The sequence below is a fragment of the Ovis canadensis genome, chromosome 1 (genome assembly GCF_042477335.2).
Source record: "Ovis canadensis isolate MfBH-ARS-UI-01 breed Bighorn chromosome 1, ARS-UI_OviCan_v2, whole genome shotgun sequence".
Taxonomy (NCBI): Eukaryota; Metazoa; Chordata; class Mammalia; order Artiodactyla; family Bovidae; genus Ovis; species Ovis canadensis.
The window spans coordinates 62,246,934-62,257,557 of record NC_091245.1 but is presented as its reverse complement, the minus strand read 5'-3'; positions in this window follow the sequence as shown (position 1 = coordinate 62,257,557).

Genomic DNA, 10,624 nt, shown 5'->3' with positions numbered 1-10,624 from the left:
GTCAATGGGGTCACAAAGAGGTAGACATGACTGAGCAACTGAACAACAATGATTAAAGATCTCCATTTATTTAAATTTTTTGTCTCCCTTTTTATAAATACATACCCATGAGTACTTAGTATTATTTGACAATTCTGCATTCAGTTTTATAATACTATTACTTAAGGTGCCATGTTTGATTGCACAATCTTGTTTAAATCCTGACTCCGTCTCTTACTAGCTCTGTGACAAGTTTCCTCATCTGTAAAATGGAGGTGAACATATAGAACCTACCTCATAGGTTTTTTTGAGGATTAAATGAATTAATGTCTGTAAATAACTATGGTAGTAAGGGGGCTTCCGAGGTGGTGGAGTGGTAAAGAGTCCCCCTGCCAAAGCAGGAGACGCAAGAGACAAGGGTTTGATTCCTGAGGCGGGAAGATCCCCTGGAGGAGGAAATGGCAACCCACTCCAGTATTCTTGCCTGGAAAATTTCATGGACAGAGGAACCTGCCGGGCTACAGTCTATGAGACCGCAGTTGGACACATCTGAGCATGTGGTAGGTTTTACACCTGACATGTAAATTTCTGTATGTGTTTGTTAAATGAAAACTTCTGCCTTCTTTTCATTTGTTTTTAGACCTACATGGAAAGTTACCATTGGACTTTGTGGGTGAGATGAGAGATGGGAGGTCTGAGAGCAGCAAACTCTGGAGGGTACTGCAGGCCATTCTCAAGCTGCTGCTGCTTAATGCAGAACATGAGATAAGACTGATGAAGTACCTTGATATGGAGAGTTTTGTGCTGTATTGATTACTCTTGTTACAAAATGTGCTTTGACATCATGTAACTTGCATGGACAAATGGCTAGTACATTTTATTCCTCTGCTGATTTGATAATTCTGTGCAAAGAGGAATTTAGATTCTAACATGATTTTTCCTAAAAAAAAAAAAAAAAAAAGCTTAATTAGTCCCATTTTACTCAATGGTCATATAAATCTTAGAAATACTATATCTGTTTCAGAGAAGAGCAGAATTCTTAGAAATAGTAGTTTACTTTATACATATATGCATGTATTATAATGAATTGAAAAAGAACTATTGGAGGTTATATCCCAGGTATGTGGCAGGAAAGTCTGTAGTCTGTGAAAATTTCAAGGAACAATTTCCTGTTTTGTGTGGTCAAGCCATTCAAGATGGCTATTCTCTTGTTCTCTGTGTAGCTTCTGCTCAACCACGTGACTGCCTCACTCACGTGACTATCCAGTCCTCTGAATCAGAGAGCTTAATCAGCAGCTGCCTATGTGCTTGTCCCCTGCCCCAGCTGCTGCTTTCCCTGGTAACTGATGAGCCAACTTGATGTCAATCCCCCCTATAAAGGGTAGCCGCCTTCCCTAAACAGTGAAGACTGAAGCCATGTCCTGCCTGTTGTTTGCCAGACATGGCGGAATGTTGCTCCAGGATCCTTTGTTTTCTATGTATAAGACATCAAACCACTGATGTCTCTGGCACTGTCTCTGGGCTCTATCTTCAGTCTTGAGCCTGGGCAACTACAAGGCTTGCAGGCCTGTGGGCCTGTGGGTGCAGCCCAACAATTGGCAAGCCAGCCAAGAGCCAAGGAAACTCCCATGAGTGCTGTGATATCAGGAAATAAGGACAGGAAGTGAAAAGCTGTGTGGGTAACCCTGAGGTGACTAGCATGTGGGCCTGTGGCAGTTGACCACCATGAGACCTGTCTTCCTCTTCCATTATATTGATGATACTCCATAAACTTCAGTCTCTTTCCAGTTAAAAAGTAGCCCTGTGCTCATGGCTTATCTGACTGCATGGGGTGGCTGGTGAACACAGACAAAATGCCAGGACGTAGATTATCTATCAAACACTTGGGTGTTACCTGGTTAGGTAAAATAGGCATACTCCCAACCTACCATCCTTAAAAAATAAGCCATTGACACAGGTTTTAAGGATATTAACTCAGGGACAGGTTTGAGAATTGGATGTGGCCAGTTACCTTGAAGGGTTTGTTTGGGGCCTGTGGCAATGCCAAAATAATAGAGCGCCCTTGGACTTCTGGCCCCAGCTCTGAAGGATGCAGTGTGATGCAACAGCAATGATCTGTGGCCTACAGTGCCTTACAACAGGTGGAAGACATTGCAGCAGGCACCTGAGTCATCAGGCCACAAGAAGAATGACTGTTCAGAGTCTAGACAGCTGTGCACACATGACACACAGGGCCCCCCTTGGTACTGATGGCGAGCAAGGATCCCACTTTGCCAGCCATGAAGTTCATTCGTGGGCTGGGCTGATAAGAAGTCATACACTGGTGTTTCCACCTGCCTCACCACCCCACCACTGCCAGACTAATGGGAAGAATGAAGGGGCTACTTCAACAATAGTTGAGGTTGCCAACACATGGATACACCCAGGAACAACTGTCCCAGTGCCTGCACTGTGTTAACCCAGAGGCAACCAGCCCATACCATTTGAGTTCAACTGCTGACCACCACAGGACCACTGCCAACTATGGGTCAGGACAACAAATCACTTTTACCCTGACCACAGGGTCTATGCTGAGGGGAACTGGCAGGTAAGTCCCCGGTGCTTTGGTTTTGCTGCATCATGGGAATAGGATTAAAAAAGGATGTACAGGTTTCATTTGTCTTCTACCTGGCCCCACTTAAGACTCCTAAGGACTAATCTGGGCCTCTGCTGGAGACAAGCACCATTGTATTGGGTTGGCCAAAGAGTTCATTTGGGTTTTTCTGTAAGATGCTATGGAAAAGCCTGAAGTATTTTAGGCCAACCCAATATTAAGCCTGTGGTCTGTTGTTAGGCCATCTCTCCTGGATTTGGCCTTGGCTGTGGGCACTGAGGGTGGACAGGTGGGAGTGGTATGACCTAGTGTTTGTTAAACATCTCAGATTTCATCCCTAGTCTGGCCAGAGGGAATCTGTGCACAGCGATGGCCACACTTTAAATGAGTCTGATTGCTGGGTCGACTGAGATGCTCTTGTTGCTCTCTGGACTTGTGTAGAAAACCGACATAAATGCCTGGCTTACTTTTGATACTCTTTAGCTGCTTGTGTCTGTACTGCATTTGTGGTATCTGGGTTGCAGTGTACTCTACACACCTCACTTCAAGGATATCTCAGAAGAGGGGTGAACCAACATGGCAAGGGACATGCAGGGTACAGATGAGTGGAGTGCATGGTTAGGCCATTCAAGATGGCTGTTTTCTTGTTCTCTGTTCATCCCCTGCTTGACCAGTTCCTGCTTCACTCATCATTGTCCAATCCTCTGAATCATAGGGCTTAATTAGTTACTGCCTACATGCTTGCCCCCTGCCCCAGCTGCTGGTTTCCCTGGTAACTGATGAGATAGCCTGACATCAATACTCCCTATAAATGATAGCCTCTTGCTGCCAAGTAATAAAGATTGCCAGGTCCTTCCTACCTGCCATCTGTCAGACATAGTAGGGTGCGGCTCCAAGACCTTTGTTTTGGATGTGCTTATTCCCAATAAGTGAAGTCACTCAGTCGTGTCCGACTTTGCAACCCCATGGACTGTAACCCTCCAGGCTCCTCCATCCATGGGATTTTCCAGGCAAGAGTACTGGAGTGGGTTGCCATTTCATTCTCCAGGGGATCTTCCCGACTCAGGGATTAAACGCAGGTCTCCTGTGTTGTAGGCAGATGCCTTACTGTCTGAGCCACCAGGCTGTGCAGCGCAGGAGTGGCTGAGAGGAGATACCCTGCATCCAAGGTAAGGAACAGCCATGAAGAGATACCCAAGTAAGGCGGTAGGCACTGAGAGAGGGCATCAGAGAGCAGACAGACTGAAACCACAATCATAGACAACTAGCCAATCTGATCACATGGACCACAGCCTTGTCTAACTCAGTGAAACTAAGCCACGCCATGTGGGGCCACTCACGACAGACAGGTCATGGTGGAGAGGTCTGACAGAATGTGGTCCACTGGAGAAGGGAATGGCAAACCACTTCAATATTCTTGCTTTGAGAACCCCTTGAACAGTATGAAAAGGCAAAAGATAAGACACTGAAAGATGAACTCCCCAGGTCAGTAGGTGCCCAATATGCTACTGAAGATAGTGGAGAAATAACTTCAGAAACAATGAAGCTATGGAGCCACAGCAAAAACAACACCCAGTTGTGGATGGGTGATAGAAAAAAGGTCCAATGCTGTAAAGAGCAATACTGCATAGGAACCTGGAACGTTAGGTCCATGAATCAAGGCAAATTGGAAGTGGTCAAACAGGAGATGGCAAGAGTGAGCATTGACATTCTAGGAATCAGCGAACTAAGATGGACTGGAATGGGTGAATTTAATTCAGATGACCATTGTATCTACTACTGTGGGCAGGAATCCTTAGAAGAAATGGAGCAGCCATCATTGTCAACAAAAGATTCCAAAACACAGTACTTGGATGTAATCTCAAAATGACACAATGATCTCTGTTCGTTTCCAAGGCAATCCATTCAGTATCATGGTAATCCAAGTTTATTCCCCCACAAGTAAAGCTGAAGAAGCTGAAGTTGAACGGTTCTATGAAGACCTACAAGACCTTTTAGAGCTAATACCCAACAAATATGTCCTTTTCATTATAGGCAACTGGAATACAAAAGTAGGAAGTCAAGAAACACCTGGAGTAACAGGCAAATTTGGCCTTGGAATGCGGAATGAAGCAGGGCAAAGACTAATAGAGTTTTGCCAAGAAAACGCACTGGTCATAGCAAACACCCTCTTCCAACAACACAAGAGAAGACTCTACACATGGACATCACCAGATGGTCAACACCGAAATCAGATTGATTATATTCTTTGCAGCCAAAGATGGAGAAGCTCTATACAGTCAGCAAAAACAAGACTGGGAGCTGACTGTGGCTCAGATCATGGACTCCTTATTGCCAAACTTAGACTGAGATTGAAGAAAGTAGGGAAAACCACTAGACCATTTAGGTATGACCTAAATCAAATCCCTCATGACTATACAGTGGAAGTGAGAAATAGATTTAAGGGGCTAGATCTGATAAACAGAGTGCCTGATGAACTCTGGACGGAGGTGCATGATATTGTAGAGGAGACAGGGCTCAAGACCATACCCAAGAAAAACAAATGCAAAAAGACAAATTGTTGTCTGAGGAGACCTTATAAATAGCTGTGAAAAGAAAAGTGAAAAACAAAGGAGAAAAGGAAAGATATAAGCATCTGAATGCAGAGTTCCAAAGAATAGCAAGAAGAGATAAGAAAGACTTCTTCAGAGATCAGTGCAAAGAAATAGAGGAAAACATTAGAATGGGAAAGACTAGGGATCTATTCAAGAAAATTAGAGATAGCAAGGGAACATTTCATGCAAAGATGGGCTCAATAAAGGACAGAAATGGTATGGACCTAATAGAAGCAGAAGATATTAAGAGGTGGCAAGAATACACAGAACTGTACAAAAAAGATCTTCACAACCCAGATAATCACAATGATGTGATCACTCCCCTAGAGCCAGACATCCTGGAATGTGAAGTCAGGGAGACCTTAGGAAGTGTCACTAGGAACAAAGCTAGAGGAGGTGATGGAATTCCAGTTGAGGTCTTTCAAATTCAGAAAGATGATGGGGTGTAAGTGCTGCACTCTATGTGTCAGCAAATTTGGAAAACTCAGCAGTGGCCACAGGACTGGAAAAGGTCAGTTTTCATTCCAATCCCAAAGAAAGGCAATGCCAAAGAATGCTCAAACTACCGCACAATTGCACTTATTCACACGCTAGTAAAGTAATGTTCAAAATTATCGAAGCCAGGCTTCAGCAATATGTCAACTGTGAACTTCCAGGTGTTCAAGCTGGGTTTAGAAAAGGCAGAAGAACCAGAGATCAAACTGCCAACATCTCTGGATCATCAAAAAAGCAAGAGAGTTCCAGAAAAACATCTAGTTCTGCTTTATTGACTATGCCAAAGCCTTTGACTGTGTGGATCACAATAAACTGTGGAAAATTCTGAAAGAGATGGGACTACCAGACCACCTGACCTGCCTCTTGAGAAACCTGTATGCAGGTCATGAAACAACAGTTAGAACTGGACATGGAACATCAGACTAGTTCCAAACAGGAAAAGGAGTATGTCAAGGCTGTATATTGTCACCCTGCTTTTTTAACTTATATGCAGAGTACATCATGAGAAACATTGGACTGGAAGAAGCACAAGCTGGAATCAAGATTGCCAGGAGAAATATCAATAACCTCAGATATGCAGATGACACCACCCTTATGTTAGAAAGTGAAGAACTAAAGAGCCTCTTGATGAAAGTGAAAGAGGAGAGTGAAAAAGTTGGCTTAAAGCTCAATAGTCAGAAAACTAATGGCATCTGGTCCCATTGCTTCATGGCAAATGGCTGGGCAAACAGTGGTTCACTTTATTTTTCTAGGCTCCAAAATCACTGCAGATGGTGATTGCAGTCATGAAATTAAAAGATGCTTATTCCTTGGAAAGTTATGACCAACCTAGACAGCATATTCAAAAGCAGAGACATTACTTTGCCAACAAAGGTATATCTAGTCAAGGCTATGGTTTTTCCAGTAGTCATGTATGGATGTGAGATTTGGACTGTAAAGAAAGCTGAGCACCGAAGTATTGATACTTTTGGACTGTGGTGTTGCAGAAGACTCTTGAGAGTCCCTTGGACTGCAAAGAGATCCAACCAGTCCTTTCTAAAGGAGATCAGTCCTGGGTGTTCACTGGAAGGACTGATGCTGAAGCTGAAACTCCAAACTTTGGCCACCTGATGGGAAGAGCTGATTCATTTGAAAAGACTCTGATGCTGGGAAAGATTGAGGGCAGGAGGAGAAGGGGATGACAGAGGATGAGATGGTTGGATGGATGGCATCACTGACTCAATGAACATGGGTTTGGGTGAACTCTGGAAGTTGGTGATGGACAGGGGGGCCTGGTGTGCTGCAGTTCATGGGGTCGCAAAGAGTCGGACACTACAGAACGACTGAACTGAACTGAATTCCCAATAAGCTGTTAATGCCTCTGTTGCTGTTTCTTGGCTCTTTCAGTCTCCAAGCTGCACAACTCCAAGGGTTGCGGGTCACAGGGTGCAGCCCAAGAGGTGTTTTCTTGTGACTGGAATTGTAAACCATATGCTGAAAACCAGACTTCCTATTTCACCTGCTCCTCTTGGCACCGGCAGAGGAGCAGGCCAGCCTGGCCTGTAAACACTTGGGAGGTCATTTGTGTCAAAACACTTTGTGATTTTGTTATAGAAGGTCACATAGTGAAAGTGAAGTCACTCAGTCATGTCCGACTCTTAGTGACCCCGTGGACCGCAGCCTACCAGGCTCCTCTGTCCATGGGATTTTCCAAGCAAGGGTACTGGAGTGGGTTGCCATTGCTTTCTCCAAAACGAGGTCATATAGACTCTTCCAATTTTCTTGGAAGCAGAGCTTCTCTCACAGCACTTTTCCCTCTTATCTCCCTGTTTTTAGCCCAATCCTTCAAGTACTATACAGGAATAAAACAGGTGATTCTAGCCCATTTGCAACCTGGGAGGCAGTCTGCATGGTCTTCGGGGGAGTAGTTGTCACCTGGGGCTTGAGGTTTTGGCAACCAAGATTCTGGCTATGACTTATTCCAAATCCTCTAAATCTCATCTGCTAGGTTTTCACAGAGACAGGCTCTGAAAATATTCCATTCCCTCCCTTTATACAGTCAGACTTAAGTTCATACCATTCTTTACTCTTAGTAAACTGATTTTCTCCCAGTTTTCCTCCCCCTAATATAATAGAAATAATTCTTGAGTTAACAGTTTGTCGTTGAAACAGAATATACCTTTTTCAGTTGCCTACAAGATTCAACTATAGAAATATGAATTTCCCTCTAACCTCCTAACTCTCTATTCAGAAAGGACTTGGGGCTGTCTGACTTTGTGTTTTGTATCCTCCTTTATAATACTTCTGTAACTCTGGCTTCCTCATTCTCATGCATAAGGAAACCAAATCTTATTTCTAAAGACATAGATTTCCAGTCTTCTAACCAGAAACACTTTTCAAACACTGGAAATTTCATCTCTTTATTATAGTCTTTGTTCTTGCTTCCCCTAGAGGTTGAGTGCCTCTCATTCTGTCATTTGCCCAACTGTTTCTCAGAAATCCTTAGAGTTCTTTGGATCCTATGGAGACTGTATTGTAAATACAGTGGCTATGGTCCATCTTCTAGGGAAAGCATTCATTCACATCTATCTCTACAGATGTTCAACTTCTGCTAAGGAAATTGTTTATATTCTATCTTCAAAGTGTAAAGATTCCATTAGAGAATTTACTACATAAGGAATATACTCAACCAAACATAAGAGAAAAGCACACTGATTACCTTTATGTGAGAAAGGAAAAGTGTCTTTAGAATGAAAGAAAGATCACAGATGTATTAGTTTACTGAGACTGCCATAACAAAGTAACACAAACTTGGTGGTGTGTATAACAATAGAAATTTATCCCCTTATTGTTCTGCAGGCCAGAAGTCCAAAATCCAGGTGTTGGCAGGATTGTGCTAGAGGGGATCGTCCTTGCTCTTTCAGAGACCCTTGGCTGTGGCTGTGTTCCCTCCAAGCCCAGTCTCCACTGTGTGTCCCTTATGAGGACTCTTGTCTTTGGATTTAGGGCCCACAGAGACAGCCCAAGGGACTCTCATTATCTCAAAACCTGGAATTAATGACCACTACAAAAAACCTTTTTTCTACACAAGGTCATACGTACAGGTTCTGGCAACTAGGATGTGGACATAGGATTTGGGAGCCAACACTCAGGAAGCAAGGAGCTTCTTAAAAGCAGTTCTTCTGGTACATATTGAATCTTTAGCTACACAGGCTCCTGTTCTTTTCAGATCTGGGGATGCCACATGCCTCTTCCCAGTTTGATCACATAGATGTTTTCTTAAATGGAAAAGAGCATGGAGTTTGGATTTCAATGGTGTGACATTTTAGGCTAAGTCCCACCAATTTCTAAGCTGTGTGACCTTGGGGAAGTTACCCTAAACTTTAAGTGTATAATTTTGAAATGGGATTAATATCAACTTCAGAGTAACTGGGTGTTAGCTGAAATAACACAAGGCACGCATGTGTTAAAATGCTTTTGGTTGCAAGAAAACGAATACAGTGTTTCACCCAAAACTTTCACAACATTGTTTATTAATCCTGTATATATCTATGTGATCAAACTGGAAAGGGGCACGTGGCATCCCCAGATCTGAAAAGATTAGGAGCCTGTGTAGCTAAAGATTAATCCTCTATACTTTTAATTTAAAAATTAAAACTTAAAAATTAAAAAATTACAGTGTCTTAAATAAAAGTGTTAGTTGCTCAGTTGTGACCAACTCTTTGCGACCCCATGAACTATAGCCCAGGAGGCTCCTCTGTACATGGATTTCTCTAGGTAAGAATACTGGAGACGGGTTGCCATTTCCTTCTCCAGCGGATCTTCCTGACCCAGGGATCGAACCTGTGTCTCTATGTCTCCTGCATTGGTAGGCAGATTCTTTACCACTAGTGCCGCCTGGGAAGCCCCTTCAATGGAAAGGTTATCTTATTAAGTTTAGAGAGAAGTTATCCCAGGATTGATTTGGCAACTCAGGTTCAAGCCATCTTTTGCTCTACTGTCTTTAGTGTGTGGTAATGTTTTCTCCATGGACACCAAGTGGGTGATATTTAGTAAAACCCCTATTAAGGATTTCTGTGATGTATTACCCAACTAGATCTCCCTTGGGACCAAGGCACGCAGATGCCAGAAGTGTTGGCCTCTGATGGCTTATAACTGGTTCCTGCTGCCAGAATGCCCTTGGCTGAAGGAGGCTGGTTCACCCAAGTTTATACCCACTCCCAGGGAGCAGCTCATATCCAGTGTTGGTCAATGTGAGAGATACAAAATCCTGATCCTCTTGCTGAACTGGGACAGCCCATCAGGGGCATTCCAGCTCCATAGCTCCTAACAGGCAGAGGCCTTTGCAACTGCATCATAGTTCAAATTCTCCCTCTGTCCAATCCTGCTTCCCTCACGGTCACAGGCATTATTCCAGAGAGTACCCCTCACTCAATCTCCTGCATGAAAATCTCAGTCTCACTATGTGCTTCATGGGCATGTCTGTCTGTGATACCAGGAGTATAGGAAGGGGGCTTTAAAATGAGGGTTTAGGAACTGGGCTACCTGTTGGCCAGCTGGCAATGAGCCCCTGGAGTGTTATAGTCACACAACTGTTAAAACTTCTACCAGAGTTGAATTAGGTTGAGATACTAGAGGAAGGGAGTTTACTAGTAGGGGCAATATCTCAGGTGCTTAAGAGATTTGGAGAAAATAATTATAAGGATAATAGAATCTGGATGGGTGTTGCTGGAGACTGTTAGCATATTAAGAAAGACAATAAGGCAAAGTGTGAAAGCAAGAGGGACTCCTTGGCAGCATATAGAGACACAGCCAGATGGCAGAAAAAATTAGGATTGGGCCCAGGACTTAGAAAAGCAGAGCTCTAAGAAAGAAAGAAAGTTTTCAACACTGATAGTGCTGCTGCACACCAGCATTAGGGTTCTGATTGATACATCTGAAATCTTGAACCCTTAGATCTCCTGCAATTCTCTGGGCCTGCAGC